The sequence below is a fragment of the Otolemur garnettii genome, unplaced genomic scaffold, assembly GCF_000181295.1.
Source record: "Otolemur garnettii isolate 467f Iridium unplaced genomic scaffold, OtoGar3 scaffold00032, whole genome shotgun sequence".
In the NCBI taxonomy this organism is placed as follows: Eukaryota; Metazoa; Chordata; class Mammalia; order Primates; family Galagidae; genus Otolemur; species Otolemur garnettii.
The window spans coordinates 6,257,429-6,262,796 of NW_003852427.1; the positions used below are offsets into that span (position 1 = coordinate 6,257,429).

At 43.3% G+C, this 5,368-nt stretch overlaps 1 protein-coding gene across 1 annotated transcript in view; it reads left to right on the forward strand.

Annotated features, from left to right (window-relative positions):
* PPP2R3A (protein phosphatase 2 regulatory subunit B''alpha) overlaps nt 1-5,368 on the forward strand; it is a 175,183-nt gene continuing 169,815 nt past the window's right edge. The window contains exon 1 of the mRNA XM_003789411.3: nt 1-40. The gene's annotated coding sequence lies outside the window, so the exon portion shown is untranslated. The remainder of the gene's footprint in view (nt 41-5,368) is intronic.

A 5,368-nucleotide genomic window follows, 5' to 3' on the forward strand; every position in this document is an offset into this window, starting at 1 on the left:
AGCCTGGTCTGCAGTCTGAGGAGGAGCCGCGGGCGCGGAGGTAGGCGCGGGGACACCCGCTGCGAGGCCTGGAGCCCTCTGCTCTGGCGGCCCGGCCTGAGAGGGTGGTGAGACCGGGGGGCGGCGCGCGGAGGCCGGGGCGGGCGGGGCTGGGCCTGGGGGCGGGGACCGGCCTGGCCGAAGGGGCCTCGCGGAGCCGACAGGGCTGGGGAAGTCGGGATTCCCGGCGGTACGGCTGTCTCTGCACTCCCGGCCGGGTCTCGGGTGTGGAAAACGCCTGTCCCGGGGGCGCCCGCGGAGCAGGCGAGGCGGGGGGCGGCCTGGGCCCTCCCACTCTGGGGGGTTCCTAGGCCAGTTCGCCCGCACAGTCCTCAGGAACTTGTTAACAGGAAAGCTTGGCAGAGAAACAAATGCCAACGTTTTGGAAGAACTGAGAGTCACGTCGTTAGGCGCTGAGGCTTTATTTTCCTTCCCCGCCCTCTGCCCAGCCTCGACCGGACTTATCCATAGAAGGATGTGTCACCGGCTCTGGGCTAGGGGCGGGATCCCTGGCCCGGCTGGGAGCAGGGGTACCTGAAAACAAAGGTGAACCGAGGCCGGGCGGACACTGACCCCGCTTCGCGGCCGCACTTGGAACGAATCGCTGGGTCCCACTCCCGCGCCGAGCCGGCCGCCGCCACGGAGGGGCGTTTTCCTGGGGGACCTCTCGATGGAAACCAGCTGGCCAAGCTGGGGAGTTGATGTTGCATGCGAACTCACATTATTTCCAATCCTCCCACTCTGGTAAAGCTTAGGAAATTTTATCCAGTCTTAGTGGTCAGCAAATGCAGGGGAAGACAAATTGCCATTTGTAAATTATAAGGTATTTTCTGATTAGGAAATGGTCCGAGAACACGAAATAAATTCTTAACACGTAAGCAAAAAAAGAGTGATTTGTACCGATTTCCAAAATCTGAGGACGTGTTCCTCTTCAAATCTTCATTTGTGTACAAAACATCCCCCACACCTTAGGTGCCAAGCATTTTTCTTTGTTCTCCTTAGTCTCAGGCCTCAGTTTCTTGTAAACAGAGCATCCAGCTCTAAGACCCTAAGGATTGCCACACTAGGTCAGAAGATGGACGTCCAGTTCAGTAAGGGCGGGCTGTGTTGTAGTAAAACAGGTCCCCCCAGCCCCGTGGTACCGTTAAAAATCACCTCAGTTACCTTTAATACTATCCACTGCTTTTACTGAAAGCCTTTTAAAAAATCATAGACTGCTTCTAATTTACACTCACAATTTATTCACATTTATTGCATCCAAATGGCTCTTCTGTCATCTCTGGTACAATAACTTATAGCATGAGATACTTGTGGAAAACACTTAAATCTTTTCTACAGTTTGGGAGCTTAGAAGTACAAGGGGGAAACAGGTTAAAAGGTTTCATAAAATAGAAAGTTTTGGAGAAGGCTTTGCCAGGGCTGATGAGTTTAAACATAGCTTTTTCCACCAGCAATCTGAACATTAAGCAGTTAAAATATTTATTTGTACTCATACGTATTTGCATATTTTAAAATGCAGTTCAACATTCTGGAGAGTGAAGGCGCTATCTTACTTCACCTTGGGCTGAATTAATTTGACCGTATTAAGGCCTTTATTAGAAGTATTTGTCCTATATAATTTAGATTCTGCCAAAAGGTCACACTCAAGGATCCCAAAGACCACACGTGGCACCAATTCCACAGGTTCCCCACCACTGCTTGTGCTACTCTGAGAAAATGGAATTTTTATTTTAGCAAGAAGGGAATAAAGGAGATGAATAATTTTGGAGTATGGGGTACTTGAAAGAGAACACCTGCTCAAACCATACTTTGCTTTTAAACTCTTCAAAGACTCCTTATTCCCTCTGACAAACATAGTCCCCAGTGATCCGGCCTCTGTCACTTTTCAACACAACATGGAGCTGAAGCTTTTCTTCACATGAAGCTTCTCTTCATATCCCCTCTATCCACCAAAAGGAAAACAAAAATATTCTTCTTAGCAAAGTATCTCAAGAATGGAAGAAAAAGTATCCAATGTACTCAGCCCTGCTGTGAAACTAACTTATAGCTTATAGGAAAGCTATAACCCACTATATCCCAAGAATATGGGGAAGGGGGAGAGGGAGGGAAAGGGAAGATGGGTGGAGGGAGGGTGATTGGTGGGATCACCCCTATGGTTCATCTTATAAGGGTACATGTGAATCTTTCTAAATGTAGAATATAAATGTCTTAACACAATACCTAAGAAAATGACAGGAAGGCTATGTTAACCAGTTTGGTGAAGGTATTTCAAATTGTATATAAAAACAGCACACTGTATCCCATGACTATATCAATGTACACAGTTATGATTTAATAAAAAAAAAAAAAGAAAAAGGAAAATCATCACTCCTGGGAGTACACTTGACCACTCTTTTGCATACTACCATTCACTAAATCAGGGATTCTCATCTGTGGTACTGTTGACTTTTAGACCAGGTAATTCCTTATAGGGGACTATCATGGGTAGCATAGGATATTTAGCAGTATTCTTGACCTCTGCTTACTAGATACTAGTAGCACACTGCACATACAGTTGTGGAAATCAAAAATGCTCTTAGACATTGCCAGATGTCCCCTAGGAGGGTCAAAATTACCCCCAGTTGAGGGGGCAGCACCTGTGGCTCAAGGAATAGGGCACTGGCCCCATATGCCAGAGGTGGTGGGTTCAAATCCAGCCCTGGCCAAAAACCGCAAAAAAAAAAAAAAAATTACCCCCAGTTGAGAACCACTGTTGTAAATGGACTGCTGCCTTAACACAAATGGTAGTATTGTTCTCATGTGCTTATGTGTTTACTATGGTAAGTTTGAGGGCAGGAGCAATTATTTATTCAAGAAATATGTGAAGCCCTCCTTGGCTGGCTGGATGCTACATTAATCTGAAGTACAGTCATAAAAGCAAATCTGCAGCCTTGGCCCTTATAGTTTAAAGAGGGTGACAGATATATACATGTACAATATTACAATTATCTGACTACAGTTGTGTTAAATTTTGGAAGAAGAACTGCTGCTCTGAGTACCTAAAACAGAGATTCTCACTTACTTTGGAAACTGGGAAAAGTTTCCTTGGTGAGGTGATCTTAAAGGTAGACTCAGAATAAGCAGGAATTACTCAGAATAAGAGGATAAGATTTCAGGAAGAAGGAACAGGTGTGAAGGCCATGAGCAGAAAGGAAGAGGACAAATTTCTCAGAACCTGAAGAAGCCAGGGTGGCAGGAGCAGGGAATGTGATGATAAAAAATGAAGCTAGGAAAGTAGGCAGGAGGTTATCCACTAACAGTGATTCTCAGTCCAGCCTGCTCATCAGAATCACTGGAGGAACATAACAAGCAAATGCATATTCTTTTTTCTTCCTGTTGTTTACACACATGGTAGTATACTGTACAATTCTGTTCTCTTAGCAATGTCTTGGGAGTTTTTCCATTTCAGTACTTTCCTTATTCTTTTGAATGGCTGTATAATGTTTTACTATATGGATTTACCATAGATTGTTTAAGTGTCTGGTCCCCTACTGATGGACATTTAGGTTGTTGCTAATAATTTACCATAAATAATACAATGATTATGCCATTTTTTATGTGGTTGAACATATTTGTAGGATAAATTTCTAGAAATAGAATTGTTGGGTCAAAAAAAACATATAACATACGTAAATTATATATACAAGGCATATGCAAGATCTGACAATTCAGTTTGCAAACTGCTACCCTGTTTACATTGGCAACACTGTACAAACAACTTGGTAAGGTTTCACAACCTTGGTATATCAGTGTCTCACAGTTCTGTTGTTTTGACATGGGGCAGTGTTTCACTGCATGGCATTAATTATTGTGTGTTTTTATGTCCCTTCACAAGAGCTTGAATTAGAGCAGCAAACAAATATTCGTAAATTTCTTATTAAATTTGGCAAGAGTAGAAGTGAAATCAGGGACATGTTAGTACACGTTTATGGGGATAAATGCCATGAAGACAGTGGCAGTGCATAAATGGATTAAATATTTTTCTGAGAGAAGAGAAAATGTCACTGATGAAGAGAGGTTTAGGGCAGCCAGCAATGAGCAGAACTGATGAAAACATTGCAGAAGTTTGTTTAATTGTGGAACTGACTGTGAGAAGCGTAGCAGACCAAGTAAACATTGATAGAGAAAAACAGGAAAATTTTAACTAAAAATCATGGCCAACAATTCATGGCCTTTGCATCACTCCAGTGCACCAGTTCACATGACACTGTCTGTGAGGGAGACTCCCTGCTCACCTGATCTAGCCCCAGTGACTTCTTTACCCTAAGATAAAGGAAATACTGAACGGAAGACCTTCTTATTCTGCTTTTTTTTTTGGACAGACTTTCACTTTGTTGCCCTTGGTAGAGTGCCCTGTTGTCATTGCTTACTGCAACTTCAAACTCTTGGGCTCAAGTGATCTCTTGTCTCAGCCTCCTAAGTAGTTGGGACTACAGGTGCCCTCTACATCTGGCTGTTTTTAGAAACGGGGTCTCACTCTGGTTCAGGCTGGTCTCAGACTCCTGAGCTCAAAACAGTCCACCCATCTCAGCCGCCCAGAGTGCTAGGATTACAGGCATGAACCACCATTCCCAGCTGAAAGGAAGACATTTTGATGACCTTCAGAGCATCAAGGGTAATAGGTGACAAGCTTTGATAGTCATTCCAGAAAAAGAGTTCCAAAATTGCTTTGGAAGATGGATGAGGTGCTGGCATTGGTGCATAGCTTCCCATGGGGAGTACTTAGAAGGTGACTGTAGTGATACTCAGCAATAAGGTTTGTGGCATTTTTTTCTAGGATGAGTTCATGTACTTAATTGTCAGACCTTGTATATACACATGCACTATATGTGTATTTGTATGTAGTATGTGTGTATATATAGTTGTAAATATTTGTGATTGTAAAAGATCAATCTGGTCATATTGGAGAGAATGGTTTGGAAGAAAACAGGTGTGAATGTGGAAGACAGCTGATCCTAATTAAGGTTATTGGCTAACTAGGAGAGAAAAGATGTTAGCTGGGACCAAGATGGTAGCAGAGGAGATGGAAAGAAGTACATGTATTTATGAGATAATATTTAGGAGGCATAATTGAGAAGATTTGGTGGTTAATATGGTGTAGGAATTGAGAATGAGAAGTTTCAAGGATAACCCCCACGGTTCTAGCTTGCCAGGTAAATGGTGGAGTTGTTACCTGAACTAGAAAATGCAGTAAGTATAAGTAGTTTTGAGATAAGTTTAAACCTTTGTTTACATTGGGACTGCTGAGATTTTTCAAGTGGAGATGTCACCTAAGCTTTTTTTTTTTTTT